The 13305-nt window shown below is 40.0% G+C and overlaps 1 protein-coding gene across 2 annotated transcripts in view; it reads left to right on the top strand.

Annotated features, from left to right (window-relative positions):
- Positions 1-13305, top strand: part of LOC119658011 (casein kinase I-like) — a 64631-nt gene that overhangs the window by 16473 nt on the left and 34853 nt on the right. The window lies entirely within an intron of this gene.

The following is a 13305-nucleotide window of genomic DNA, read 5'->3' on the forward strand; positions in this document are numbered from 1 at the left end:
TAAGGACATTTTCCACAGAGTTCCTTTTAAATCTCCATTACAAATCTGCAACAGTCTAAGGTGCAGCAAGTCTCCTTCCATTCTATAATTTTCCACACAGCAAGGGGCTGGGAAAACATACAACTAGAACTATCGTTTATTCAATTAGCAAACATTGTAAAAATAGAATCTCAGCCACATAATTCTAGCGACTAAGCCTTCAGTGTTTCACGTATGTGAACAAAGTAAATATAATTTTATTTACGCTCATTCTTCGCCCCCAGCGACACCGCCTGTCCCCAATAAATTCATATAGACTTCATGCAAGCGGAGTGCTGTTTCGATTCAGCACGTGTTACGGTAAATATGGACATGTGTGTCGAATGTGTATTTATGCTAGTTATGTAACAAAGTTTGCTAATGTCAGCAGATCTAGGCTGTGAACTCCTCCTATAAGTGAACTGCCCCAGCGGCGTTTTTCCGCAAACCCTGAACGACCTTTTGCCATTCCTCATTACAACACCCGTTTCTAGCCCCATATCTAAATATTTGTACTTATACAAGACTCGGTGTGACATAATTTGCTCCAAGAGATTTACACCGGGCATATCCATGAACTCCTACAAATCATAAAAGTACACGGAGTGGCTGGCTCTGTTGGTGTTACCTTTAATTTCCAAATGTGTATTACAAGACAACTAGACACGAAAAGCCTTTCGTCATAAAAACCTTAAATGTTCAATTAAAAAAATGTTAGTTTCTGACTGGCAAAGAGCAAAATACCTAACATGGCATGAAATGAGAAACACAGTCAGTTACTCGAACATGAAACCATATTACATCCACCAGAGTGCTCGGAAACTTTAGAAACTGGAGGAAAGTCAGACAAAATGTCTTTGGCTGCTTCATCTTTCGCCGTCCTCGTCTGCTCCACGTCCAAATCTACGGTTAACCCATTAAAAGTCTTTTGAGGTCAACAGATATTAGTATGCAGACAGAGCGGGGGAAACAACTGTTGATGATGGCTGCTTTTCAATGTTCAACTTTAACTGCACTCCGAAGCTCGAATTTGGGCGAGTCGTAAAGTAAAATTATATTTATACTTTTTTTCGGAACGCAGAAAAATTAATTATTGCTACTACCGCTGGCGGTTGTTGGAGGAAAAACCATTATGGGGGGCAGATGTGTTGTGTGTCAATGTATAATTGTTGGTGGCACTTGGAGATGTAATATGCTTGCGAAATTTCAATTAGGTATGGGTGGATTTGATGTTGGGTATCACAAGGTTCAAGCGACATTGCTTGGATTTCAATATGGGGCCACCATAATGGAATAAATCGGGACCAGGGACTGAAGTCGAAACTAGTTTATAGCCTGCGGCGAGTATAAAGGTATCATCGTATTGGTTTCTTATAGATGCGTATCCTTGTCCAGGGAAGCACTTCTGGGAATCATCCTTTTATTCGACGATAATTGTGCTCACTTGATAAAGCTTCGCGACGTTCCTTCATGAAAGCAAGAGGACAAGCATGGGTAGAACGTTTTATTGATTTACTAGAGCCCGAGAGAAATAAATGCTGATTAGTTCATCAAAAGAGGGAGGATTAAGGCATATGTGTATTGTAATACTTTATCGTTCTTTATGACAGTTCTAATGGAAAAATGAACGCTAGCTAGAAGCGTGGGCTCATCTTCTCAAAAGTCATGACTTATAGATTTTATTTCTATTTTTATTAGTAGTTACTTGCCTCTCCCAGATTAATTTTAACAAGACTAGGCCTTTTTCCAACACAGTGCATATTTTTATATATTTGCAATATTGCAAGTACCGTATAAATGTACATAGAAGATTTGTTGACTCTCTGTACTTCTACTTTGCAAAAATTGGTAGTTTCTATTATTGATGATAAGTATGAGGTATGTATTATAAGGAAGGTGTAGAAGAATCTCCCCGCGTTGAATGCATTCTTGCGTTATTTATGCCGTCTAGAATCATTAGAAAAAAATCACAGTTTTTTAAACTCCACGATATTTAGTGGAAATTGCTTTTTATGGTACCATTGTAATATTTACTTAATTCAAAATGTACAATAGTCAGAAAATTATGTGAGAGTATCCACATATCCACATATCCAATTTGCAAAGAAGCGACAACTTTGGCCTATTATAACTTTATAACGATTTTCACCAAACTGATAGGATCATGCTCTATATCATAGCCTACATTGCTGCAAAATTTCGTGGTGTTAGGAAGATCTTAGAGGGGGTTTTACATCCAATTACTAAAAATTGTAGTAATATACTATTATTAACTTCATTTGAAGGGATATCGGTATGGGGGGTATTTCGGAGCCTAGGCACCATATAGTGGCTGACTCCTGATTTTTTTCTGATTTTTCGGTTGTGTTGTTTCTGAGAATGGGGCCGTTAAAAAGATGATCAATTTTGACTCCCCGCACTCCCTACCTATCCAACAAATGTCAAAATTAAGTCCGGCTTCGGGAAGTACCATACGAATCGCGACCTTTCATTTGATACCTCTCATGACTTTTTGCATCCCTCTTTTGCATGTATAAGGACGCCTACTTTGAAATTAATGCTGCTCCTTCGCAATAACTTGTTCAAAGCAGGGCAAAAGGCAATTTTTGACATATTTTTCCAGAATTTTTGGCATATAGCAAACGTGTGATATAGGGTGCTCGTTTTCAACTAATGAGCAGTCAGTCGCCTTATTTGTGTGAGGGGATGATATGTGGTGCCTTCCAATTGACTGGGAAGTCATTTTCAGATAAACTTTTGTTGAAAATTAGCGGAAGAGAAAGGGAAATATTCTGTTTAAATTTCTTTAAAAAAAGATTGGGATATCATTAAGATAGGATTAATATCATTGTCGATGAGAAATTCGACAATAACAGAAGGAAAGGGGAATAGAAGAGGCATAGAGTGAGCAAGAATACCGAATTTATAGGAACGGGGTAGGAAGGTGGGATAGATGCAAAAACTGAAAAAACCTAATATCAAAGAAGCTCACTTGCAGAAGGACTTACGTTCACGTCGCTCGTGAGAGCCTTCAATAGTCGATAGATATTTGGACTAAGCGCTCCCATTAAGGCTTTTATGGACCAATTGTTTGCGCATCGAAATTTTAGCCAAGACCGGCATTTCGCAAGCAAGCCATTACGAATTCCAACTGTGAATCAAACCAGGTATCTACGGCGCTTATGAGAAAAGGTGGAAACAAAGAAGGGAAGCAGTTTTTCCAAGAAGGGATAAAACTCTTTGCAAGATAAATTTTTGAGAGCTTCGGTCCTGAGGAAAGAAACTTATTTAGGGCTATTAAGTCTGCTCTTTATAAATTGAATTACGATCAATCGAATCGATCAGTATGGAAGTCGACTTCAAGATGGGGTTGGTGAGCATCAACTTTCAGATAAGCCTAGTTAAGAACGATAGCGAGGAATGTAGGAAAAAATTAGGCCGAGGAGGCGATGGATGGTCGTGATGGATGTTAAATTGTAAGGCGAAGTAGGAATCCGTAAACGTCATCAGAGCTAGAAAATAGGGAGTAATATGCTTAGGTGCCGGGTATACTGACAGCGGTCGTCTATTCAATTTAGGGGAAATTAAAGTACTCGCAAAGGATGAATGGTTGGTCCGGATATTTAGTTGAGAGAACATCTACCAGGGTATTAAAAAATGCTTCCACTAGAGAAGCTGGAAGAGAACATGGAAATAAACACAGGTAATAATGTACGGGACGCAGTTCGAAGATGAAATGCGAGCAGTGATTGCCTTATAGTGTGTTTAATAAGGTGATAGAGACAATAGGAATATGCTGTTCTACGGCAAATAAAACACTTGTACCTATAAGTTTGCCTGAAATCTACACATATTAACTATTCACTGTTAGTTGGTCTTCAAGAAAATTGCATAAAAAAAAATTCTTGTGAGTCACGAAAAAGTGTGAGTATCATTTTACCACCGGATGGTTGGATCTCGAATTTGTTCCAAATTTAAAAAATTATATGGTTTCATTCAAGGCTGTTTCTCTTCAACTCATGTGAAAACACGTTTCTCTCAAATTTCACCCTGGTTAATTCGTTGATCCCACACCAGTCGAAATCCTTGTACTGCAAATCAATTGTCAACTCTTTTTTTCACATCTTAGGAATCAAAGTGCTGGTCGGCCAATTCTTGACTCTAATGCAAACAAATAGTAAATAAGCCGCCTAGGATGGAAATTTTACAGTTGAGTACTTCCAGCGTGACGTAAACTGATCTTGTTCTACCTCTCTTGATATTTACTTTTTTCGAACAGCAAATGGTTCCAATCGATAAATTATGGCGTTTGGTATTGACCGTTTCGTTAGGCTTTAACAGCCACACTTTTGCACAGTGTACCTGGCCATGATTTTTTGAACTTGGGATTCTCAGAATAAATCTACTTCCCATTCCAAGTAATGACTTTCTTTTGTATTGAGCGTAATTTGATGTGTTTTGACGCCTTTCTATTTGCCTATTGTGCAACTTAATGTGGCATCTCTCGTAGCCAGTTGCGAACAGCTTGTCGACTAGCCCATAGTGCTCTTCAAATTTTCTTTGTGTTTGTGAACCACCGTCGTCTAACATCTTCGTAACTTTTTGGCCGTTTTTAATTTTCAGGATATTTAAATTTATTGTATGTGTATAGGTTTTTTTTTAAATTAAACTTCCCAATTTTTTGTATTTCTAGTTTAATACAGTTTCATCTGTGGTCTATTATATACTGTCAACGGTCTGATAGTGCAAAATCCCCTTTTTGTCAAATTCAGGGAGCGGTTTCGTTACAAGATTTGCTTTTTTCAAATGATTCTCTCAAGGGTGAAATTAGTAAAAATTTAACGGGGCAAGGTTAGGGAAGTATGTGGGCTGGACCAACTGCTGCCGGCCTACCACCGCAATTTTTCACTAAATGAGTTCGGCAGTGTAAGCCTTACTGTTGTCATGGTGGAACACATCGCTACCCAGGGATGGAGGTTTTTCCTTCAACGCTGCCTCGAGGCATTCCAGCTGGGCGCAGCATTTTTTCGCTGTTAGGATTTGGTTATGTGGTAACAGTTGGGAGTAACCATTCGAATACTTTACTAAACACACGATAAGATCTTATGAGGTGAAATTCTGCTTTGATATGAAACTGTTATCCGGCGTTTAACATTTGTGTAAGCAGTGACCAAATTGGAAAGAATAGCATATATCTGAAAATAAGTCCTTGATTTAAGTGTTTAATTCTTAACCTCCGAATCCATCCGTTTGTAATTAATACTTCATTTGATACAGACTTAAACTCAATCTAAAGTGATATCGTTAGTTGTATAAATGCGGTTCGCAGTTCCATCGCTCCCATTAAGTTTTTTCCCAATAGATGTAGCGGTTTTCAACGAAAGTGCGTGTGACGTTATCATGAATAACAGCGAATGTAGTCAGCTGCGAGCGTTTCAAGTAGAGCATCAAGTTATGGAGCAAAATTTCCTGAAATCCGAAAAATTAAGCGGCATCAAGCCAGTTAGAGAAACATATTGCACAGTCTCTTTCAAAAAGTTGGAAACAGATAACCAATTTTGGCCAAATGAAAGTGTTTTCACAGTGCCGTGCTGGTTCTTCTAAACTAGAAACTGATTATTTTGGCGGGTTATTGACTTGACTTGACGTACATAATAATTTTATATCGTGGAGAGGTTTTTCCGTATCCTTTTCGCATATGTGATCAAATCCAGATGAAGAGGTCTGGCAACCGGGATTATTCTACTTTTCATCAGTGAATTTCGTTCATTCGTCAAAAAAAACTTAGGGCTTCATCTCATAGATTCTCAAAAACTAGAGTATATTGGGTATTGTCAATGAGGTGTGTGTAACTCATTTGTTGATCATAGCATTTTTTACGAAATGGTGAACTTTGGACAACATAATGCATGCCATGGTGCTACCAGCTACCCAGCTACTTTCGCCTTATTCGGAAACGATGTCTGTTTTTTGTCTATTCTTTCGTCCCTGGTGCTCAGGGGTTGCGGTGAGGAAGACGGGGCGGCAACTCTCTCGGCCAAACCAAAACCAAGTGGCCGAGGAGAACCTCCATAGTGGTGGCACCGGGAGACGCTGTACTCACTTTGGCTGCCGGCCGTGATGCAGTAGGTGAATGCTCCAAAGGCCTATTCAGGACGATCAGACCCGAGTCTGCACGGGGACTCATCTGAAGTGGCAAATTGGTCACGAAACCTTACCAGGGATATACTGGTACCATGGGAACCGGGATAACCCCTGGACTCTCATACTTCGGGTGAACTCCCGTTGTATGTGAGTACAGCTCGGTTGTTTGCGGTTGACCCCCTAGTGGGAGTTTCATGGGGGTTGTGGTTATGTTCAAGCGAGAAGAGACCTTCGGGCCTCGGCGTGGTCTTGCGTTTCAACATGGGTGCCGTACTCCTTAGTTCGGTAGAGATTTAGGTATGTCTTGCATCCACCAATATGAATGCTAAGTCATACACTTGGTATAGACTGGTACCGTTTTTGCTTGTTTCACCGGGCTCTGATTGTGGTCACAAAATCAATCCGTGTCTTAAGAAGACCGTGGGATTAAGTTGTCCAGACAGGTGCTTACGTTAAACCCTCAAGGACTTAACTGTTCTTTCGTCCCATATGACGGCCACATGCTCCGTCTGTAGTTAAACGTAAAACTTCGTGGCAATAAAATTTTGCCAAACATTCTATTGATCCATTCTCGCAATTTTTGTTCTATATATACTTTGATTTTCTATATATATTTTAATTAGAATTTAAGAATGACGCAAGTTTCTGGCTTGACACAAAAGAAATCCCAAATTACTTGCGGTCTTCCCTGCAAATCATAAATCCGCCTCCAGTACACCTAGCGGTCTTGAGCAAGCACTATTCCAATGTTATCCTTGTAATTACTGCCTTTTTGAGGTTTATATGTGCTATTTAGTTTTAGAGTTCTTCACCAATTTCAGACCATTGTTCTCCTGCTCACTTACCTGGGATTCACTGACCGCCTTGAGCCTTAGGAGATGATCCATGTCTAGATCGTCCAGCCTCTCCTCTTCAATAGGCAGCTGCATAATCTCTACGATTCCTCCCAAAATATCAGTAGATTTTCAACTGATCTGCTTTGAAGTATTCTTCGTCGATTTCTTCTTGTGTGCATGCCCGAATCTGAAATTGGTTTTAATTGCTTCCAAGTATCGATCCTTCATTACGATCGTGAGGAGTTTGTGTTTGCCTTCTACTTTACTTCTGTATACTGGAAAATACATCGTCACCATTTGGGCCCCTTTGTATATCATTCCCAGGACATGTCAGCAGTTTTTCTCTCTTTGACTGTGGCAAGTTCGGGATTATCGTTCTACGGACAGTGGGACGAATACTCAAAGTCTGTCCCTGGTATGATATCAAAATCACGCTTGGCGGTTTTAAGAGCTAAGCAGGGACGGAACAGGTATTCATGCGATGCGTCCACTCCCACAGCTTGCAGAAAACTATCAATGATAACAGGCTGCGGATTCTTTAACTAAGCTGAAATAGTTTCTGGAAGTATTTGGTATCGACAAATGATCTTCACAATTAGCTGAAAAACGTTATCGTTGATATGGCGACAAACATATTTGGCCCAGTCCAAAAAAAACTATTAGTTTGCAGATGATTGTAAGCTAGCAACAGAAAGGGAGAATGCATACCGGAAACGCAACAACCTCATAGAACACGGCCTACACAGTAATCATAAATCACCAGGTGTCGATAGAATTACTGCGGAACTAGGGAATTTGGAACAGTGTGTTCGTTACTTCGCGAAATTTTTATGATTCCGCAAAGAGATTATGATCGAAGTTATAAGACACAGCGGACGAAAACCACAAATTTTTTGATCAATTTGGGCTGGAAAAATACAGGAAGGCAGGGGTGATTCCCGCAATCTGAGGTGAAAAGGATACTCGTTAACTTAAAAACAAAGCGGAGTTTCATTTTTGAGATAGATGCTTTTGAATATATTGCATCGTCCTATAAATTTGGAATTAGCAATTGCATCGTAATTTGCGCTCTCTATAAGGCTAGGGTTTTGTATGTACAAAACTGGGAATGATCAAAGTAAAGATATCTAACAAGTGTGTATGTAATCCATGATTTCTCATCGAGTTGGGTGGCATCTGCTACGATCCTGGCAATTAATCTCAATGAGAATTTTCCTTAATCGCACATAACCTATACGGAATCTGCTTCACTAGGAGCGGATTTCACTTCGAGGATACACAAAGACGTTCATAACAAAAAATAATGACGCTCACCTGGTAGTCATCTCAGTAGAAAGAATCTGAAATCATTCATCGCTTGAGTTACGATCAAATTCAAAGCCACGCTCGAACAATGGAGATAAGATTCTGTCCGTCTCAGATGCACAATAACATACTTGAGAGTTCTAAACAAGCACAGATGGTCGGTGGATATCATCTGGAATTTACCTTGGGCGTCCAATATCATCTGATACAACTCTGTTCATAGTGTTGCAGCTCATTGTCTACGAAAGAGTTTTTCTTCAAGAGTTGGGAATCGTTGAATATAAACATGATTTTCATGGGAATCTTTAAAATCGGATTAACGATTTCTGGTGCTCTATTTAGTTTCCCAAATCAGTGGCTGCATGAATCAGTTGGTCTATTCCCTTTTTCATTGAGTCTTTAGAGAGTTTCCATTGGTTTCGGACCAAATAAGACACCAAACTACGAACTCAGACCACTTCCAGTTAAAATAAGCTAAATATATTACACGATGCCACCTCAACCATAAAGGCCCCATCTGCGAAATTGGCACTCTCAACTTTCTGCTGGGAAGTGAGATCGCGTGCAAAATGGATCCATGTCCACTTGGATGGAAAGCCAGCACGCGCACCCACACGCACTTTCCTAAGTGAGGTTAGTGATCTACCGCGGTCCATCTAGAAAATGATAATTTCATTCCTTACTTAGATCGAAAAGGGGCTCAATGACACGGCCGCCGCCTTGGATAAATCATCCATGAAAAGTCGAGATGCAGAGGCGTACTAAGTGCGGAAACCTAATATCTATGGCTTGAAATTCATGAAACAAAAGAATATTATTAGATACTTGGAAACAAGTTCGAAGAAAACAAAAACTTTACAAAAGTTTTCTTTATTTTTTGTATGTGGATCTGAGATACAAGTTGCGACTCGTCTGGATTGCGAAGCGTGCAGTTTTCAAGGTTCCTGCTATATTTAGAAGAAATATAATTACCAACATATTGTATTCTACCTTGTTTAGGTGTAGAGAGCGCGTGAAATCAGCCGCGCCACAAAGTAGCAACAAATATTATTTATCTGACCTCGCCTCTGCTAGCTGCCAAGCTGATTGTGGCCCACACAACTGAATAAATTTGAGCTGAAGAAAAGCTTTGCAATTATTGCAGTTATGTTCATAAAATTCCTTCATTACCGATATATGTATACATGCCCGTGTATTCTAATTCTAGCGGGCTACGGCTTTTACTTTTCGGCATGTTTGAAAATTTAGCGTATAACACGATATTAGCTCCAAACGGGGGCTTGAAAGCGTTTTCGGCGGCGTCAAGGAGCCACTTTAACATTTGAGCAGCATCAGACAAGGTTATTGGCCATGAAAAGTGCTAGAAAACGTGACTCATACAGACTCTGATTGTTAATGGATTTTGCCCACTCAGTTTCAAGGGGAGAGCACTGATAGCAATTGAATTAGATTTGCACGTGAACAATGATATTGTTTTAATTTGGTTGTTGGCTTTGTTGGTAGTTCGTGCATTACGTTGGTTTTGAGGATATTTGAGGAGGTATTGGTACAAGTTACAGCCTTCAGCCTTGAAATCGAAGTTGAATGGAAGTAGCTCCGCAACTGCTTTGGGAACAGTTTGAATGGCAAGAGATATGCTAGTCCGAGTATTGCTCAATAACGCAACAACCTTGTTTTAGTATATTGACTTTTAGCTTCAATAGACGGTTGTGTACCTTTCAATGAAAAATCATCTTCTATTATTTCTAGGAGGGAGATATTTTCGTGAACGAAGTAGAAACACCCACAGTAGTACTATATTCCTAAATTGTAGAGGCATTACCCCAGAAGCCACCGAGAATGATTAGTATCTACTGAGCGTAGTTTTAAATGAAGATGCTACCTCTCTGTGCCATGGATGTCTAGACTTGACACAAACCCTCCTCCACAATTGAAAACACTTTGTAAGAAGGGAACTAATTAGTTGGTTCATCAGTAAAGTACACTAGGATCTAGTTACATATTTCATCTAGGAGATGACCTAGTGAGTCTTCGAGCTTTTCATGTGCCATGGGACACCGTATATCGTCTATAATATTTTTGGCCGAGGTCGTTGTTTTGCGAAGGAAACAGTGCAAACTTATCGCTTTTAGATTTAGTTGTAATTTTTTGGCTTCAATCCTTTTCTTCTGTCAGCTGTTGATAGGAGCTCAGAGGTGGCGGTGAGGAAGATGGGGCGGCAACCCTATCGGCCAAACCAAAACCAAGTGGCCGAGGAGAACCTCCATAGTGGTGGCACCGGGAGACGCTGTACTCACTTTGGCTTGCCGGCCGTGATGCAATAGGTGAATGCTCCAAAGGCCTAATCAGGGCGATCAGACACGAGTCTGCACGGGGACTCATCTGAAGTGGCAAATTGGTCACGAAACCTCGAAAGCTCGGTTATTTGCGGTTGGCCCCCCTAGTGGGAGTTTCATGGTGGTTGTGGTTGTGCTCAAGCGAGAAGAGACCTTCGGGCCTCGACGTGGTGTTGCGTATCAACACGGGTGCCGTACTCCATAGTTTGGTAGAGATTTAGGTAATTCTTGCATCCACCAGTATGAATGCTAGGCCATGCACTTGGTATAGACTGGTACCGTTGTTGCTTGCCTCAGCGGGGCTCTGATTGTGGTCACAAAATCAATCCGTGTCTTCAGAGGACCGTAGGATTAAGTCTCACGACAGGTACCTACGTTAAACACCATGGACGTAACTGTCAGCTGTTGATAGAGATGCATCATGAAGTATTTGACATCTTTGACCAGAGAGGCAGGAACTCCGTTCAATGTGACGGATTGACGCTTGAATGTAAAGATAATATGGCAGTTACGGATTGCAGTGCGAGCCAAGAGTTGCTGTATCGTTGGCGAATGTCAAGGTTATCAGACGACTGCTTGGAGGCAGGCTTAAATTAGAAATAAGGTATATCACGCTACCTTGGGAATTTATGTTTCTATGTAATGGTCCTGAGATGTAAAGGCTTTGTACTTGACTCGGAATTCGCATTTGGAAAAGAAAGATGCCAAAATACGATGAATTTCTCCCGGGAACAAATTTTCAGTTTATATATTATACTAGGCCACAACTTGTCGATTTCTTGCGTGATGTCGAGAAATACGGCGATTCAGAAATTCTTGCTCTCCAGGATAGATATAATTTCAACGAAGATACTGTGGATTTGTTCAATAGTATCACGTTTTTGATGGGCGATGAAAAATCTTCAAATTTAAGTTAAAAGCCCGCCTCATGCTGGTGGCAATTCACCTAGAAATGATGAAAATGTTTAAAAAATTGATGAGGATCGCTGTTTCACGATCCACGAAATTTTGAACAGACGTGAGTTGGAAATTGTGCATCAGGAATTTGTTACCAGCACTTTTATTTCGGGGTTTGAAGGTGGCTTCGAGTGGGCGTGCGGAAGAAGCTCCCGGTATTTTGGCGACCAGGCGTTCCTTCATCACGATAATGCCCCCATACACAGAACGTTACGGGTGTACCGCTAATTGGCCTCTCACGGGTAGTGTTTTCTATCACTCTCCGCATTTGACGGTACCTTCCCCTTGCGATTTTTTCGTCCTTCCGAAAATGACCAAAAATTTAAAATTGTTGAGTTTTGGAGGGGATTGAAACAGCCGGGAAAAAAGATTTTACAAGTGCATCACAGCTAACAGACAGTACTTTAAAGGTGACTGAAGATTTTTATTTAAATAGAAAATATTTTTATAACAAAAATCCATTATCTTTGGGTTGCTCCTAATACAATTGAGAGTGTCGTTCGCTTCTGCGTCATTCTGAACGAAATTGGGGCCAATGATGCCTCCAGATCATAACGAATACTAAACTATCGTTTGTAGAGGCAAATGATTTTCCGTAGAAGTTTGCAGGTTTTCAGGTCATCTACACATCGGTGGTGAATTTTCTTCGGGAAATTTGGGCCAGAGCATCTACACTCGATTTGAGTTCGGGCATCTTCAGTTCTGTAAACCATTTATGGTTCATCGAACTTTTTCTTGGGAACTTCTGTTAAATGTCTCCCCAATCCTATTTCAATTTCGTTACTAAAAATTGGATTGACTGGAACTTTGTTTGTGAGTGACTTAAAAAAGCTATACTGATTCCTCAGAAACTTTGCATTCTGAATATGCCTGCAATGACTTCGCCATACCGTCGCGTTCAACTGCTTACGGTAGAAATTTTCTATTAAAATGTATCCAGAAATTCAAGAACAGATTATTACGGGAATAGTTGCGACAAATCTCTCCGAACTGTTTTTCATTCAACCGCTCATAAAGCGCCTCCGAGTATTACGGAAAACACTACAAATCTGTGGGGGAACAGCAGGAGCTATAATGTTTTTCCTAGCATTTGTAATTTGGATTTGTAATTTTGGTCATAATTTTCAAACATGTTATTTGTAGAAAAACGCGTTTAAAATTTCAACTTTAGGTCGTTTACGGCACCGATTGTTCTCTTTCAACGATCGCATCTCATTCAATTTTATTCGGATCGCCTTAAAATTTTAAGGACGTATTCTCAGATAGTTATGCTTAAAAAAACACAAACCTAGATTTTTTTCAAAGGTCACAAATGGGGTTAACCCCTTGAGGAGAGCAGTCTTATTGGAAGTTTTAACTATGGTAAATTTTTTAGAGAATAACAATGAACGAGCGTCTGGCAGGGTGTAACAAACGATAAAATTATTTGACAATAGCTCATTTATTTTCCTAAAAGTATAAAGTTGATGCTGGGTCCCAAATTTAAGTAATTACGGAATTGTTTTGAGAAAAATATGAAAGTGTGAGGAATGGGGAAAATACAAACTTGGTCAGGAAAATTGTATATTTGATTCGGAAATTAGGAAAAATCACAGCTTTGGTAGCTCCCGTCATGCTTTCCCTAGAAGTCTACACTTTTCCTGCACTGTTTCTAAGGTGAACCACTCGTTGGCAATGAAGTTGTCCACCTTTAGGCAATACGTCCATCG

This window comes from Hermetia illucens, chromosome 5 (genome assembly GCF_905115235.1).
Source record: "Hermetia illucens chromosome 5, iHerIll2.2.curated.20191125, whole genome shotgun sequence".
In the NCBI taxonomy this organism is placed as follows: domain Eukaryota; kingdom Metazoa; phylum Arthropoda; class Insecta; order Diptera; family Stratiomyidae; genus Hermetia; species Hermetia illucens.